The sequence below is a fragment of the Leucopleurus acutus genome (genome assembly GCF_964270905.1).
Source record: "Leucopleurus acutus genome assembly, chromosome: X".
NCBI lineage: Eukaryota > Metazoa > Chordata > Mammalia > Artiodactyla > Delphinidae > Leucopleurus > Leucopleurus acutus.
In genome coordinates this window covers 109,331,675-109,350,441 of record NC_139148.1, presented here as the reverse complement: position 1 = coordinate 109,350,441, position 18,767 = coordinate 109,331,675, and positions in this window count along the sequence as shown.

The following is an 18,767-nucleotide window of genomic DNA, read 5'->3' as shown; positions in this document are numbered from 1 at the left end:
AAATGGCTTACTATGGGATTTAAAACTGTGTTACTTTTGCTCAAGTTCCAGCCTAGTCCGAGACATAGATACTTAGCAAATGTAATTCCCTTTGCTACAATACATCACAATATGAAGGCACTTGTGAAGGGGAATCCAGTTATTGTTAGGTACCATGTTATCTTCTTCTAAACCTCATACAGCAAGGCCTATTCATACCACCTAAGGTGAATTGTAACTGGATTAGAATTTCCAGAGAGTTATTTTGAATTTTGGGTGTAAGACCTGAGCAGATCCATACTGAAAGATGTGATATGACTCAGAGTTAAGTACATACCACTGAGTCACAGAAAAATCTAACCATCAACACAGCGGATCTGGCCTAGCAGGGATCAGAAGAGAAAGTCTGATGGCTAAGGCCTAATAAGAATTAGTCACTGCGGATTCTATTTAATAAAAGCCTATGCTGTGACAATTTCTGAAAACTTACTGGAAATGTTAATATTTGGGCAATTTGAACAGAAACGTGAAAGACTAATCTTCATTAGGAACTACAGTTAGCTCTTCTTCATTTATAACCCCTAAAATAAAATTGGTATGTCATACAGAAGAAAATGTTTATCTTTTATCTATTCCTATTCTCTATTCCTATTCTCTTTTAGACACAACATATATCTAATCGTCAAACATCCTCATTCTACAAAGGAGAAAGCTAAGGCTCAGAGAGGTCAAGTATCTTTTAAGATCGAGTTTCACCTAGTAATTGGTGGGCCTGGGATTCTATTATGTCGGTCTGACAACAAATCTAATACTTTGCACTCTATCACAATGCATTGAAAGGAATGGTGGAGGGGCAGAGAGTGTTCCAGTTCTGCAATTCTTGCAGAAATGTGAAAGACTCATCTTTGCTAGGCACTTCTAAGTGCCTTCATCTCTCTTTTCTTAGTAAAAGAGAATTTAGGGAATAATCAGACTTGCACATTGTTAGGCATTATATACAAACATCTGAAAAGGAATGAAGAAGACTTAGCTTGTGGTAGACAGAATAATAGTCCCCCCAAAGAACTTCACATTTCAATTCCTGGAAGCTGTGGGTATATGACCTCACATGACAAAAAGGATTTTGCAGATGTGGTTAAAGTTAGAGAGCTTGAAATGGTGGTCCCAATTTAATCATATATGTCCTTAAAACTGGAAGAGGAAGACAGAAGAGAATGTCACAGAGAGATGAGACGAGAGAGAGACTAAACCTGTCATTGTTGTCTTGGAAGGTGAAGGAAGGGGACATGAGCCAGGGAACGGACAATCTCTAGAAAATGGGAGCAAGCCTCACTGACAGCTAGCAAGGCAACAGGAACCTCAGCCATACCGTGAACCGCAAGGAACTTGAATAATCATGAAAACAGATGCTCCCTTAGAGTCTCTAGAAAGAAATGCAACCCAGTCAGCACCTAGATTTTAGTCCAGTGAGATCCATATCAGACTTCCGACCTACAGAACTGTTAGATACTCATTTTGTATTGAGGAATTTGTGGTAATTTGTTAGATGAGTAAAAGAAAACTAAAACTTAGTTATTTCTTCACACACACTCATCCTCCCCCATATCCACACACATACTTGGCATCCTCCCACCCCCTTGATATAGTGTCAATTTGGTTAGTTCAATAATGTTTACATTGTAAGACTTTTTGTAAATGCTATTAATGGCAGAGCCATGAAGTATACCTTTTTTTTCCCTTTCCCATGCAACTGTTTTCCTGTGCCCACAGTTAAATATCTACCTCTCTCTCAATCCCTCCTTTCGCTCACTCCCACTTTCTTTCTCTCTCTGCTTGTCTTCCTATGTTATTTCCACTAATTTATCCCTAAAATGCTCCCCCCCAGCTATGTAAATCTATTAATGTATACAAGTAAATACAAAAGGTATTTTATCAAGGTAATTTTCTTGGAGAAGTTTCTCCTAGAGCATTTTGAAATCTTTTTTCTTTTTTCTAATAATAAGTTTTATTGTCATATGGAACACGAAAAAAGGCAAATATGTTAAGTGTAAGGTTTGGAAAATTTTGTCTGCTGAATATACCCCTATAACCACCACCCAAAATAGGATATAGAACATTCCCATAACTGCAGAAAGTTCCTACATACCCTTTACTGTCAACCTCTCTTCCAGTCCCATTCCTACCTGAGGCAATCCCTGATCTTATATCTATAACCATAAATTAGATTATTCTTTATATAAATGGATACAAACTGTGTGTACTTTTTTCTGTTGGGCCATTTTCACTCACTATAACACTGTGAGATTAACCCATGTTATTGTTCATTTCAGTAGTTCATTTTTTTCTTTTCCTTCCTCCCTCCCCAGATTTACTGAGATATAATTGACACATAACTGTATAAATTTAAGGTATTTGATGTGCTGATTTCAAACATGTATAAATTGCATAATGATTACAATCATAATATTAGCTAACACCACCACCCTATCACATAATTACCATTTCTTTTTTGTAGTGAGAATATTTAAGATCTACTTTCTTGGCAACATTCAAGTATACAATTCAGCATTATTAGGTATAATCACCATGTTGTACTTAGATCTCCAGAACTTGTGAGTCTTATGAAAGAAAGTTTGTACCCTCTGTGCATTATCTCCCCATTTCCACCATTCCCCAGCCCATGGCAGTCAGTATTTTACTCTCTGTTTTTCTGAGTTTGACACCTTTTAGATTCTACATATAAGTGATATTATACGTTATTTGTCTTTCTCTGTCTGATTTATTTCACTTAGCCTAATGCCCTCAAGTTTTATCCAAGTTGTTACAAACTGCAGGATTTCCTTCTTTCTCATGGTGAATAATATTTCATTGTGTGTGTGTGTGTGTGTGTGTGTGTGTGTGTGTGTCTCTCAATCACACCTTCTTTACCCATTCTTCCATTGGTGGACACTTAGATTATTCCATATCTTGGCTATTGTGAATAATGCTGCAGTGAACATGGGAGTGCAGGTATCTCTGTGAAATCCTGATTTCATTTCTGGTGGATATTCCCTGGAGTCAGATTGCTGGATAATAGGGTAGTTCTATTTTTAATTTTTTTGAGGAAGTTGCATACTATTTCTATAGCGGCTATACCAATTTACATTCCCACCAATAGTGCACAAGAGGTCCCTTATCTCCACACCCTTAACAATACTTCTTAATCTCTTGTCTTTTTGATGATAGCCATTTTGACAGGTGTGAGGTAATATTTGATTTGCATTTACCTGATGATTAGTGATGTTGAGCACCTTTTCATTTACCATGTTTATGTCTGCCTATTTTAAAATCAGGTTGTTTTTATGCTATTAAGTTGTATGAATTCTTTATATATTTTGGATATTAACCCCTTATTAGATATATGGTTAGATTAGATTAGACATATGGCAAATATTTTCTCCCATTCCATTGATTGCCTTTTCATTTTGATTGTTTCTTTTGCTGTGGAGAAGCTTTTTAGTTAGACAAGAAGCTTTTTAGGTTGACATAGCCTGACATTTATTTTTGCTTTTGTTCCATGTGCTTTTGGTATCATTCAAAAAACTATTGCCAAAACCAATCTCAAAGAGCTTTCTCTCAATGTTTTCTTTTTCTTTAAGAGTTTTGTGCTTTTAGATCTTAACTAAGTCTTTAATCCATTTTGAGTTCACATTTTGTGTGTGGTTTAAGATGGGGTCAAATTTTATACTTCTGCATGTGGTATCCAGTATTCCCAACACCATTTACTGAAGAAACTATCCTTTCCCCATTGAGTATTCTTGTCTCCCTTGTCAAATATTATTTGACCATGTATGATGCAGGGGTTTATTTGGGGCTCTCTATTCTGTTCCATTGGTGTATATGTCTACATTTATGGCAGTACAATACTGTTTTAATTACTATAAAAATCAGGAAGTGTAATGCCTCTAGCTTTGTTTATCTTTCTCAGAATTGTTTTGGCCACTCAGGGTCTTTTGTGGCTCCAAATTAATTTTAGGATTGTTTCTTCTACTTCTATACAAAAACGTCATTGGAATCATGGCTGGGATTGCATCAAATCTGTAGATGACTTTGGGTATGAAAATGTAAAATATTAATTCTTACAAACTATGAACATAAGATATCTCTCCATTTATTTGTGTCTCAACTTCTTTGATCAAACTCTTGAAGTTTGCAGCAATATAGATCTTTTTCCTCTTTAGTAAAATTTATTCCTAATTATTTTATTATTTTTGATGTTATTTGAATGGGATTGTTTTATTTTGCTTTCAGATGTTTTGTTGTTTGTGTGTAGAAACACTACTGATTTTTGTATGTTGGTTTTGTATCCTGCAACTTTACTGAATTTGTTGATTAGTTCTAGCACTTTTTTAGTGAAGTTTTTAGAATTTTCTATATATAAGATCATATTATCTTCTAACAAAGACAATTTTACTACTTTTTTCCCATTTGGATGCTCTGGCTAGGACATCCAGTACTATCTTGAGTAGGAGTGGTGAGAATGGACACCCTTGTAAGTGTTCCACATCTCAGAGGAAAAGTTTTCAACCTTTCACCACTGAGCATGATATTGGCTGTGGGTTTGTCATAAATGGCTTTCATTGTGTTGAGGAATCTTTCTTCTATACCCAACTTGTTGAATGTTTTTGTCATGAAAGGATGGTGTATTATGTCAAATGCTTTTTCTGCACTATTAAGATGATAATATTATTTTTATCTTTAATTCTGCTAATGTGGTTATCGAATTAAGTGATTTGCACATGTGGATAAGTGATTTGCATATGTAGAACCATCCTTACATCCATGGGATAAATCCCACTTGATCATGGTTAATGATCCTTTTAATATCTGTTGATTTTGGTTTGCTAATATTTTATTGAGAAGATTTCCATCTATATTCATCAGAGATATTGCTCTGTAATTTTTTTTCATATATCCTTATATGGCTTTGAAATCAGGGTAATGCTGGCCTCATAAAATGAGTTTGCGAGTGTTCCCTCCTCAGTTTTTTGAAAGAGTTTTAGAAGGATTGGCAGTAATTCTTCTTTAACTATTTGGCAGAATTTGCCAACGAACCATCGGGTCCTTGGGCCTTTCTGTGTTCAGAGGTTTTTGATTAATGATTTAACTTCCTTATTCATATTTGATCTGTTCAGACTTTCTATTTTTTCATGATTCAGTCTTGGTAGTTTATGTGTTTCTAGGGATTTATGTATTTCTTCTAAGTTATCCAGTTTCATGGTGCATAAATTGCTCATAGTACAGTTGACCCTTGAACAACATGGGTTTGAACTGTGTGGGTCCACTTATGTGCTGTTATTTTTCAATGGTAAATACTATAGTACTACATGGTCTGCATTTGTTTGAATCCACAGATGTAGAGAAACCTTGGATAGGGAAGGCTGCCTATAAGTTATAGGCGGATTAAGCCTCATATTGTTCAAGTGTCAACTGTAGTCTCTTGTGATCCTTTGTATTTCTGTGGTATCAGTAGTAATGTCTCCTCTTTCATTTCTGATCATAATTTAGGTCCTCTTTCTTTTTCTGCATTAGAGTAGCTAAAATCTGGCAACTTTGTTTATCTTTACAAGACACCACCTCTTAGTTTTAGTTACCTTTTCTATTGTTTTTATGGTCTCTATTTCATTTATTTCTGCTCTGATCTTTGTTTTTCTTTCCTTCTGCTAACTTTGGGTTGCATTTGGTCTTCTTCTTCTAGTTCCTTGAGGTATAAAGTTAGTTTTTTTTTTAATTTGTGATTTTTCTTTTTTCTTAATGTAGATTTTTATCACTATAAACTTCCCTCCTAGAACTGCTTTTGCTGCATCCCATACGTTTTGATACTTTGTCTTTCAATATTTTGTTTCAAGATTTTTAAAATTTTCTTCTGATGTCTTCTTTGTCCCATTGGTTGTTTGGGAATGTGTTATATAATTTCTGGACATTTGTGAATTTTCCAGAGTTCTATACCTGTCAATTAGTGTTATCCAAGTCTTCTATATACTTGCTAAGTTAATACCTACTTGTTCTAACAATAACTGAGAGAGAGAGGTGATAAAACCTCCAATTATGATCACAGATTTTCCTGTTTTTCTTTAGTATTTTTAGTTTATGTTCAGTGTGTTCTAAAGTTCTTTGATAGCTGAAAACACATTTAGGTTGTTTATGTACTCCTACTGAATTGACTCTTTCATCAGTATGAATTTTTCTGTTTATATCCTTGCTGCTTTTTCATATTATTTATAAAGCTTTTGACTTCTCCATTGAATCTGAATGAGAACCTTGCTGGGTAGAGTATTCCTGGTTATAGGTTCTTCCCTTTCATCACTTTAAATATATCATCCACTCCCTTCTGGCCTGCAGTGTTTCTGCTGAGAAATCAGCTGATAACCTTATGGGAGTTCCCATGTATGTTACTTGTTGCTTTTCCCTTGTTGCTTTTAATATTTTTTCTCTGACTTTAATTTTTGTCAGTTTTATTACTGTGTGTCTCAGCATGTTCCTCCTTGAGTTTATCCTACCTGGGACTCTGCTTCCTGGACTTGGGTGACTGTTTCCTTTCCCATGTTAGGAAAGTTTTCAGCTATTATCTCTTCAAATATTTTCTCAGATCCTTTCTCTCTCTCCTCCTTCTGGGACCCCTATAATGCAAATATTGGTGCATATAATGTTGTCCCAGAGAGCTCAGACTGTCTTCATTTCTTTCCATTCTTTTTTCTTTATTCTGTTCTGTGTCAGTGGTTTCCACCATTCTGTTTTCCAGCTCACTTATCTGTTCTTCTGCCTCAGTTACTCTGCTATTGACTCCTTCTAGTGTATTTTTCATTTCAGTTATTGTATTGCTCATCTCTGTTTATTTGTTGTTTATTTCTTCTAGGTCTTTGTTAAACATTTCTTGCATCTGTGCTTCCATTATTTTTCTGAGATCTTGAATCATCTTCACTATCATTACTCTGAAATTTTTTCCCAGTAGACTGCCTATCTCCACTTCACTTAGTTGTTCTTCTGGGGTTTTATCTTGTTCCTTCATCTGGGACATATTCACTTCTCAGGAAGTGATCAAATGCTGTTGGAAAAATGGTGCCAACAGGCTTGTTCAACACAGGGTTACCATAAACCTCCAACTTGTTAAAAAAAAAAGCAATAGCTGCTAAGTGCAATAAATGAAGCATAATAAAACAAGGTATACTTGTATTGCATTATGTGGGTATGACACTGTTTGTTCATCCATTCACTCACTAAAAATGACATATTAATGATTAAGACGTAACTTCTTTCACTTTGTAAAACATTTGATGTATATTTCCAGCTTATCTGCTCTAAGACTGAACCAATTAAATTCCCACAACCAGTAGATGAGAATGCATTTCTTCTTCCCTTTCCAACACTATGTAACTTCTCTATATTAACACTTTAATTGCATCCATTTGACTAATAACAGGTAGAGGTTTTTTACTTACTGTTTACATGATCCAGGCAGTTTAATAAACCCTTTGCATAGATTCTCTTGTTCAGTCCTCACATCACTACTATGAAAACATTATTGTTTACTCTTATGTTATAGGTGAATAAATTGAGGCACAGAGAGGTTAGGTAACATATGCTAGATCATACAGAGCTTAGTGACAGAGCTTGGATTTCAACACACAAAGTCTGATTACAGAGCCCAGGCTCTTAATCACTATGTTATATGGCCTACTCTCCATACTTTTTTTTTTAATTGAACTTTTAAAAAATGTTTATTTTCTTCTTTTAGTTGCCCATTCATGTTCTTCACATATATTTCTTGAGTATAGTGCTCGTTTTGATTTAATACGAATCTTTATGTACCACATATAGTGGCCACTTTTCTCACATTCGTTGCAAGTAATTTTTTGCTAGCTTGCTATCTAGTTTTGGATGTAGTTCAAAGTATTTTTATTACAAAAGCATTTAATATAGTCAAAATTGGTTTCACACTTAGAAATTTCTTACCTATTGCAAGATCAGTTAAATAGTTATTCACCTCTTATATTTTCTCTATGTTAAAATTTACTATTAAAATATATTTAGTATAATTCCTATAAAATTTAAAAAATGACATCAATTTATTTGGTACAAATATAAAGAGGAGGCTTAAAATTTCTTTATTTTCTGCAAATACATGGTATATTAATTTCCTACTGCTGCTGTAAGAAACTGCCATAAACTTGTGGCTTAAAATACATTATCTTATAGTTCTGGAGGTCAAAAGTCTGATATGAGTCTTAATGGGCAAAAATCAAGGTGTTGGGAGGGCTATATTCCTTCTGGAGTCTCTATAAGAGAATTCATTTCCTTGCCTTGCCCAGTTGAAAGCAGCTGCCCAAACTCCTTCGCTCATGGTCACCTGCCATCTTCCAAGCCAGTAGAGTCACGTGTTTTTCATATTTCATTACTCTGACAATGACTGCTTTTCTGCCTCCAACTTCCACGCTCATAATTACACTGGGCCCACTAGGATAATCTTCCTATTTTAAGGACAGTTGCTTTGCAAACTTAATTCCCATTTGCCATAATGACCTAGTATATATACATGTTCCAGGGATTAAGATGTGGACATCTTTTTATCAGAAACTCCTGTGAATCACCCTAATACTATCCTTTTCCATTCTTCTGCTGTATTTGTTTTAATAGATCCATGGGAGTTAAGGGATGCTATTGTTATTCTTTTTTGTTTGATTAAAATCTTGTTTCTGTATCTCCTTATAAATCTTCTGATGGAAAGAATTCTATACAGAGTATTTTCTTTCACCTTTCTACAGAAGGTACAAGTTCTTCCCTTAAGTCAACTGACTTTATCCTGAGAGGCTTATTGAGTCCCCTTACCAGATCTTTAACCCAAGAGCCAATTGATATGCTCATTTCTCAAGCAAATTTTTTTTTAATTTTTTAGCTACAATTCATATATGAAGCTCTGGAATATTCTGATGGTTTATTATTTTGGCTCTGATGCCTTCTTTACTGATATTCTCAACTTAAGAAGAATACAAAAAACTACAATAAACAGTCACCAAAAGTCTTTGTTTCACATGATCTAAACTGCTTCATTTATTGTGACTACACCTCCTAAAAGACAATGTGCCATGATTATTATCATTGCTTTCTCTTCTCTTCACCCTCATGCTTTGATCTGTTTCTTTTTTTGTCTTGTTTTATTTTCCTTTACTTAAAATTTTCTAAACTAATGCAGATATGTAGATAGAATAAAGTACTTGCTCTTTTCAAAACAATATATTTGCAATAAAGAAGTGGCTACTCAATTTTATGTTTGGTACAGACTCAGGTTAGTTAGTTTACAACTCTCACTTCTTCTTCATCAGATTGGGCCGCTTCCTTCTAACAAGTTGCAAGGATTTCTCTACTTCATGTAGTAAAACATGAAGGGTTCATTGATATTACTGTTCTCACTCCTACTCCTCCAGCCACAAAGCTAGTGGAAACTCCTCCAAAAGTGTAAAAATGGAGGGTTTTTGTTTGTTTTTATGGCTTTTGTTTGTCTATTTTTGGTGGGGATATTTTAGGTAGGGAATTTAATTTTAGGTCTGGGTAGTGTTATGGGTTCTCTCTTTTGTTGTTACTTTTCTTCTCTATTTGTGTAAACCTGAGAGGAGCTGCAAGCTTAAAAAGGAAAGTAGATGCTTTTGTCATACTCATGAATCAGACTACACCTAACTTTATGCTCCAATCAAGCATACCATGAACAATTTGTTTTTGTATATTACGATGCATATATGTGATGTATTTTTGCAAATGTTTTTTCAAAGCCCTCTGCTTGTTTTTGGCTTACAATTTTAGAGAGATGACAGCAACATAGATCTGAAAATAAAAGTGCAGAAAGAAACTAGTCAAGTAGAAAATTACAGTCACAAATTCACGCAGAAAGCCTTAGAAAATTAAAAAGGTGTTAAGGTCAGGTAGTTGGGTACCAGGAATTCTTGAGTCTTGCAAAAATTACACCAATTAAAATAGTTGTTACTGTCCAAAACAGAATACTGAGCTGAATGGATCATTTGACTAACCCAGAGAGACAATTATAACTCTCTCATGGAGTCTAAGTGTGATCTATATAGTTTAAGTTAAATTGTAAAACATCCAGACTCCAGAAAAGCAGGTAACCGACTTTTAACCCTAGCTGTTGTGCTTGGAAAAATGTCTGAAAGTAGTACATAAGAAGCAGTCATAGGATATTGACATTCTGGCTGAGATGAGGACTCATAAACAACATCTGAATAGGAACTTAAAAAAATATCTTTCCTACCTTAAATAGGGAGATCTTTAATACTCTGTCCCATTACAGCCTGAAAGGAATTTTTAGAAATAGTTTATAAAAAATCATTTTGGCAGAAGGCATCAGTAAAGCGTATTTGCCTTAGCAGAAAGTTGACTATAGTTCCTAGAGATTTAAAATAAAAAAAGGAACAGAAGCAATGGGAGTAACAGAAATGCAATGAGGATGAACATACCTTAAACACTGAACTCAGCACAAATACATAGAGGAATATTGAGATTTGGGTGTGATTATTTTATCAGCTCTAATTCAGATGTGTGACAAGTCGCTCTACCTATATGTAAAATATTATAAATAGTTATATATCTATACATATGTCTATAGATCATATCTACACATATATATGTGTAGATATATAACATATTTATATAAATATATCTATATGTAAAACTTTATATATATATGTATAGCCATTGAGAAGAATTGCCACACATGTATGTATTTATGGAGATATATTTTGCATGTGTATAAATATATGTGTTTATATAAACATGTATACCATATAAAATGAAAGTGTTTGTACATACACAAAGATGCAGATGTGTGTGTGTTTGTGTATAGATATATAGATATTTCATTCCAAGGTATTATTTTATTTAGTTTTACATGTATTTGATTTCACAGAATACTGACTTAACTGGCCCTTTAGGTATTTTAATGGAAAATGGTCAACATATGCAATCAGTCCCTCCCTTGGTGCCCTATTTGGGTAACACTTACTAAAGGAATTCAGAAAAGAACTGATTCCTGTAGGGCAATATTGCTTAAGATCTCTCATCCATTACATTGCCATTTACCCATATTCAAGCTTACATTTATGGATCAAGGTATAATATCACTTTTAATGTTTCTGAATGAACAGAGTTTTGCCTTTCCAATCTCAGAGCTGTGGATTCTGAGATTTTGAGGGGTCATTAATCAATACCATTTTGTTCTCATCATTTCCTGAGGAAGAACCTGAAAATGTTCAGTTTTGTAGAGACTTAGAATCTGTAAAAACAGTTTCTGGTCTGCATTAGGCAATCTTTGAAACAACTGCTGTTTCAGAATCCTGTATCTGCTGCCACTAAGCCCTTAGGTAAGCTTTGGAATTCCTGGAAGTTCAGCAGTTGCTTGAGGACACATAGTATATACATAGACTGTGTGGATTATCATTTATTTCTTTTCTTTTGTAGTTATCATAAAACTTTTTTCCCAAAACAGAGCTTGGCACAAAATATTGTTTTATGGCCTGTATATAGAGTTCCACCCTGCTGCATAAACCCTACAAAACTCAGTGGAATTGAACTTAGAGAGATTATTACAAATAATAGGCTCTCTATTCAGAGTCTAAAGACATGAATCTACATGCTTGATTATGTGCTGCAGAGGTTGATTTATCATTTCTAGATAATGGAAGAGATTTTACTTATTATTTGTAAGCAACAAAATGGTTTTGTACCTTTTTTCTTTTGTATTTCTTTTTTACTAAGCAAAGAGCATATATACTATCATCTCTCGGGTACAGATACAATGTTTTATTTAAGATGTGTAAGCCAGCATTGTACCTAAAGATATGTTGGTGTTGATTTTTATCATATAATGGAGGAAGATGAGAAGTTAGTGTTACTATTTTGATATTTTCTGAGGGAGAGTTTACCACTTGCTCAGAGCCCAACTTCTATTGTCAGTTTGGGTTTATCAGAACCAGAAAATATCATCTCTGGGCTTTAAAGTTATATTTTAGAAGAGTAGTCTACAGCAAAAGCAAACAATACTATAAGGTTACTAGACCACATTCAAAACACAGAGAATATCCTCACTGACGAATGTTCTATTTATAATAATGTTCTTACAGCAGATAATGTTCTTCGTATAACAGAAAATGTTATAAGAAGTTAAACAGTTGAGTAACTAGCATGTTTTAGGAACATATTTACATCTCAACAATTGTATTATACATAGGGAAAAGTGTCTTAATATTGAAAGTCATTGAGTAGCAATCATTTAGAAATCGGCTCATTTATGGACTGTATAAGAAACTGAGATGAAATCTTTAAGTCTTGCATAGGGAAGCTAGAGAGTGTGAATAGAGAATTCGAGCTTAATGAATGTTCACTTTCAAGGTAAAGCTCTTACAGCATTCATGGACCAAGTACTCATACTGTTGATAGCACATTGAGTTTATCCTCTAATTCATTTGTTGTTGATGGAAGTAGACTAATATTACTCCTTAGGATGATAATAATACTTTTATTCCAGAGGACATAAAAAGGTATATCCTGGATTACAAAATTACATGTATGCAACTAGGATATGTGGTTCATCCAACGCACAGTCCTAATTCTAGTGCAGACACTAGAAATAGAAAGATAATGAATTGGAGTGCTATGCTATGACTACATGCTCTTAGGTTGACTGACCATCACATTTAAAAATAACAACCAAGGTTTCCATGATACTTGGACATGTACAAAGCACTTTAATATACGTTTCATCTTATTTTGCTCTCACAATAACTCTATTTGATGTATGGTACTAATATTCCCATTTTATAGGCGAGGGTGATTTTATGAACTGAATGTTCGTATCCCCTCAAATTTAGATGTTGAAGCCCTAACGCCAAGTGTGTGATGATATTTGCAGGTGGGGACTCTGGAAGGTAATTAGGTTTAATGAGGTCATGAGGGTAGAGCCCTCATGATGGGATTAGTCCCTTTACAAGAACAAGAACAAGAAGACAAGGAGATCTCTTTCTCTCTCCATGCACAGGCACTGAGGACAGGCCAGGTGAGCACACAGAAGAAAGGTGGCTATCTAAAAGCCAGGAAGTAGGAGGCCACCAAACACAGAATCTTTGGGCATCTCAATCTTTTGTCTATTGTTTAAGCCATGCAGCCTATGGTATTTTGTTAGAGCAGCCCAAGTTAACACACATACTAAAGTCCAAAAGAGAATATTAATAAAAAATATTAATAGCTTATTAAAGCTGCATAGCTATTATGTAACAGAGCCAAGATAAACGGAACAGAATTGAGAGTCTATGCATAAACCCTTGTATTTATAAATTAATTTTTGACCAAGACAATAAAATGAAGAAATAATAGTCTTTTCAACTAATGATGCTAGGACAACTGGCTAGCCATGTGCAAAAGAATGAAGTTGGACATTTACCTCCCACCATTTTCAAAATATAACTCAAAATGGATCAAAAACCTAAATATGAGAGACAAAACTATAAAATGCTTAGAAAAAAACATATGAGTAAGTCTTCATAACCTTGGATAAGGCAATGCATTTTTAAAAATATAATACCTACAGTCCAAGAAATCATACAAAAAATTAATTGGACATCATCAAAATTAAAAAATAACAACTGTTCTTCAGAGGACACTATCAAGGAAGTGAAAAGGTAACTCACAGAATGGGAAAAAATATATTTTCAAACCATATTATCTGATAAGCATATATTATCCAGAATATATATAGAACTTGTACGACTCAACAGTGAGAATAAAAACATTAAAAATGGGTAACGTATTTGAATAAACATTTCCATAAAAAAGATATACAAATAGCCATTAAGCACATGAAAAGATGATCAATATCATTAGATATCAGGGTAATGCAAACCAAAATCACAATGATATACCACTTCACACCTATTAGCATAGCTATAATTAAAAAAAAAAAGGAAAGCAGAAAACAAGTGTTGGAGAGGATGTGAGAAAAAATGGAACCCTAATACCTTGCTGATGGGAATGTGAAATTATGTAGGTACTCTGGCAAACAATTTGGTAGTTACATGTGGCAGACCTTCACTGTATGAATATATAATATACACATATTGTATGATTCCATTAATATGAATTGTCCAGAACAGGGAAATCCATACATACAAAAAATATATTAGTGGTTGCCAGGAACTCAGGAGAGGCGGAAATGGGAAATGACTGCTTATGAATGTGAAGTTTCACTTTGGGGAGATGAAAATATCCTAGAATTAGGAATGATTGATGCAAAACTTTGTGAACATACTAAAATCTGATGAATCACACCATTTAAAAGGGTGAGTTTTATGGTATGTAAATTTAACCTCAATACAACTGTTAAAAATAAACTATAAGCATATATAGTGATAATGGCAACTGACACTTGGCCCTAGTGACAGGGATAACAATACTTGCTGCCTCTTTTTCTTTTTTTTAAACATCTTTATTGGAGTATAATTGCTTTACAATGTTGTGTTAGTTGCTGCTGTATAACAAAGTGAATCAGCTACATGTATACATATATGCCCATATCTCCTCCCTCTTGCATCTCCCTCCCTCCCACCGTCCCTATCCCACCCCTCTAGGTGGTCACAAAGCACCGAGCTGATCTCCCTGTGCTATGCGGCTGCTTCCCACTAGCTATCTATTTTACGTTTGGTAGTGTATATATGTCCATGCCACTCTCTCACTTCATCCCAACTTACCCTCCCCCCTCCCTGTGTCCTCAAGCTCATTCTCTACGTGCCTCTTTATTATTAACCCAGTGGTGCTTGAAGTCCATTGGTGTTTTGATTACAATTCACGTAAAAAGAAAGGATACAGTCCACACTTTTTGTTTGTTTTGGACATCATTAAGTCTAATCTTACAATATTGAAATAGCAGATGACCACTGTTGACAATGACATTCTTTCACTTCAATTGATATATCAGTGCTTCATAATTACGAGCATGCTTAAACTCTGAAAAGAAACAGCTAATACAACATGACATACACATCTGTCTAGAAGAGTATGTATTTTTCCTTATATTATATTCTCCTACAAAGTCTCCACAGGTAAGTGTAAGTCTCAGGGTCAACTATAGGAGATGTGTGATGTGGTTTAAATCACTGGGTTTCCCAGCCCAGCCTCGCTGTAACACTGGAGGTGGGGAAGGGTTGTCTTGTTGATAATGAAAGCAAGTAGGCATTCAGTTGATGCTACATCCTTAAGAATAAAACGTAGGATCTGAATGGATCTTGCTTTGGGGATGGTGACTGTGACTGACATCTCTGTCTATTCCAACAACTCAGTTACTGACACTCACAGGACTTCCAGTAGTTTCATTCATTTGGGGAATAAGAAGAGGGAAAGAAGATTCGCTAAACCTGTTATAATAGAAAAGAAAGGGACACAGAAGTGAAGACCTAATTACAGAGTATAATCATAGGTTGGGATTTTGTTTTTCATTTAATCAGTGCTTTCCTCTTATGGCCCATTAGCAACCCCTTGAATAAACAAAATATTTTGATTCTTTAACATCTCCCAAGAAATTCTGGTTAAAGATCATTGATTTAAGACAGTAGATCTCAACAAAGAGAGACTGCCCCAACCACAGGACATTTGGCAATGCCTGAAGACATTTTTGGTTATCACAATAGGGGGGAAGGTGCTATTGGCATTTAGTGGGTAGAATCCTGGGAATGCTGCTAAATAGCCTACAATAACACAGGACAATCTTCTACAACAACGGATTATCTAGCCCAAAATGTCAATAGTTGCAAAGTTGGAAACCCTGCTTTAAGGATAAAGCTCACCTATTAATTATGAGTAAAGAAAGGTAGAAATATTGGTATTATTCGAACCCGTGTCCCCTGCATCGGCAGGCGGGACTCTCAACCACTGCGCCACCAGCGAAGCCCCCTTTCACTGACCTTTCTCCTCTTGTTGCTCCAGAACCAGGGCACAACAAACACAGTGATGCACTGACTGTAGAACTATAGTAATTAGTACTATCTTTAGAGCCTGTTGAAAACACTGAATCAATAGAATTCACAGTATTGTCTCCCTCATTAGGTTCAGTCTGACATTTTTACCATTTTTAAAGAAACATTTCCATTTAATGCATGGCTATTGCTGTTGATCCACCCCCACTGATGAAAAGCTAACTTGGTTCTGTTCAGTTAAACCAAGACAAATTTTCAGCAGATTTTCTGAATAATTATATTATAGCAGTTTTGAACATAAGATTTTGTGCGTAGGACACCCACATGTAGTATGATTATTATAATTAGTAGTAATTTGTATAACACTTCATATTTTCAAGTGTTTTCCAGTAACTCCTCATAGTAATTCCATTTGCTAAATCACTATTATCATCCCCATTTCACAGATAAGAAAATAGCAGTACAGAGAGGCTAATTATCTTGCTTGGTGTCACAGACTGATTCAAAGTAGGGTTTGGACTGAGGATTTTTATTTAAAACTTAGCAAGTAATTCAAGCCCATCAGCATATGTCAGTCCTTGTTTCAAAGAGATTTTCAAAAACAAAAATCAGAGGTTTTATTGTCTGTGAGTGGAAAGCTTCCAGGATTAATTTTGTGTGTGTGTGTGTTATTTAAAATTTTATAATTTTAAAGGTGTTACTTCAGTTTGAATTACCTTAATGTGGAACAGTAATTAAGTCAGAAATACACTGGTCAGTGGCACTGATTTTATATTGAACTAGATCTGAATGCAGTGAGAATTAAGAATATGGAAAAAGAGCTGTAATTTATGAATGTGAGAAATTGTTTAGATATATGTCTCACATCGAAGATAAACAACAGGGTTTAAAGCGCTATGTATAAGCATACTCTAAGAGAAATTTAATATTGCTTTCAATCTGTGTCTGGTTAGCTCAGTTTCTTTGCCTGATAGTAATGAGACCGATGTTATACCATCGATCCCCAAATGGGTCAATTAGATGTGCTCTGTTCATGGACAAAATCTGCACACAGAACTCAGAGCAGCTGTCTCTTCAAATAGGTGTATTGTTCACACACAGCTGTCAGCAAGCAAGATAACATGCCCTACTTAGTGCCACTCAAACCCTTAAGAGTGGAGATCATTTTTTCTTACTGATTGTTATTTAAGAAATGTCAACTGGTCATAGCAAGGACAGAAGATACCTATGCATCAACCCATTATAAAAGTATAATCTTAAAATGTGATGAATAAATGTTGGTGTTAGACTCATGAAGGGTGATATGTGAGCCTTGTTTGCTATACATTGATCCCTATTCATTTGAGGAATCACAATGAGTTTTCAAAAGCAATTAAAGAACAAAGGAACCTGATATAAGACTTAGGAGATATACATACTCAGGCCAGTGACTTACTGAATTGATTATAACTGACCAGTCGATCAATATGTTCTTTTCAGATTACTACTATTATATAAAATTTTATGGCTGTATTTTCAAATGCATTAACACTAAGAAGGACTTCAATAAAAATAGCACAATATAAACAAGAAATTATTGAATAAGGAAAAATAGTAATTACAAGCGAAGAAGCAGAAACTCTGGAGACAAAATCACATTAACAAAATGCCACTGAACATCAAGAGTTCATTGTATCTTCCACAGTGTTAGTAGAAAACTAAATTTTACTATTTCCCTTGAGTCAAAGAAATGCTTTATTCTCAGTATTTGGGTTAATTTCTTTTCACTTTCTTTATCTGCCTTTCAAATTGCTACTAGGAAATTGTAGGAAGAATCTGGGGGGGGGGAAATCATAGCTCTAATGAAAAGCAGTAAAAGAAAATTAAAATTATTTTCATAAAATTTGATGGAGATATTGTTTTAAGTTTAATAAAAGATAAGTTATAATTCCAGATAGCATAAAGGGTGGCAAAGACTCTGTGTCCGAAAGAAGACCCAAAACAAAACTAATATTTGGCTAGGACAGCATAGTCTCTGGAAACAGACTTGGTGTATAATCCTGATTCTATTATTTTCTAGCTGTGAGATTTCAGGCAACTTACTTATTATACAAACCTTCTGTTTTCTTACTTATAGAGTGAAGATAATATCTTCTTTATAAAGTTGCTATGAGGATTTAATGAAAGTGCATATAAAAATCTTAACACATTACATAATGGTTGCTTGCTTAATGTTAGTATTAGCATTAATTAGGACTGATAGTGGACTTAATATTTGCTTTGGTGTTAGTACTGATACTGGTATTGGTATTAATTTTAGCATTAACATTACTATTAATATTATTGTTAATATTAGTACTAGTATTATTTCTCCTTTCCTTACTTATAATCAGTGTTTCCAACTTGGATGGGACTAGATGACAAGTTGGTCATTTAGTCCAAATGCCTCATAGCACAGAAATCCTCTCTAAAACAACATTAGCAGATGGTATTTTGAAACAAAACATTGAATTTTGTAATTATCCCTGTCAAATTTTAGTTTGTTGATTTTCTTTTATGGTAGGGCACTATTTTCCTCAAATCCAGAAATGATTAACTGTGGCATTTAACAAGAAAGAAAAGTGAAAATGCAGTTGACATATAGAAATGAAAATCACCAGTTCTGAGGTAAATCTATAACACACACTGACAAAAATTTCATTATATAGTTTTTTGTCTTTAAACCAACGATTAAACTTAAGTTTGTCACCTCAAATCATCTGAAAAATTATGATCTCTCTCTTCTAAAAATGTTTCACTATTAAA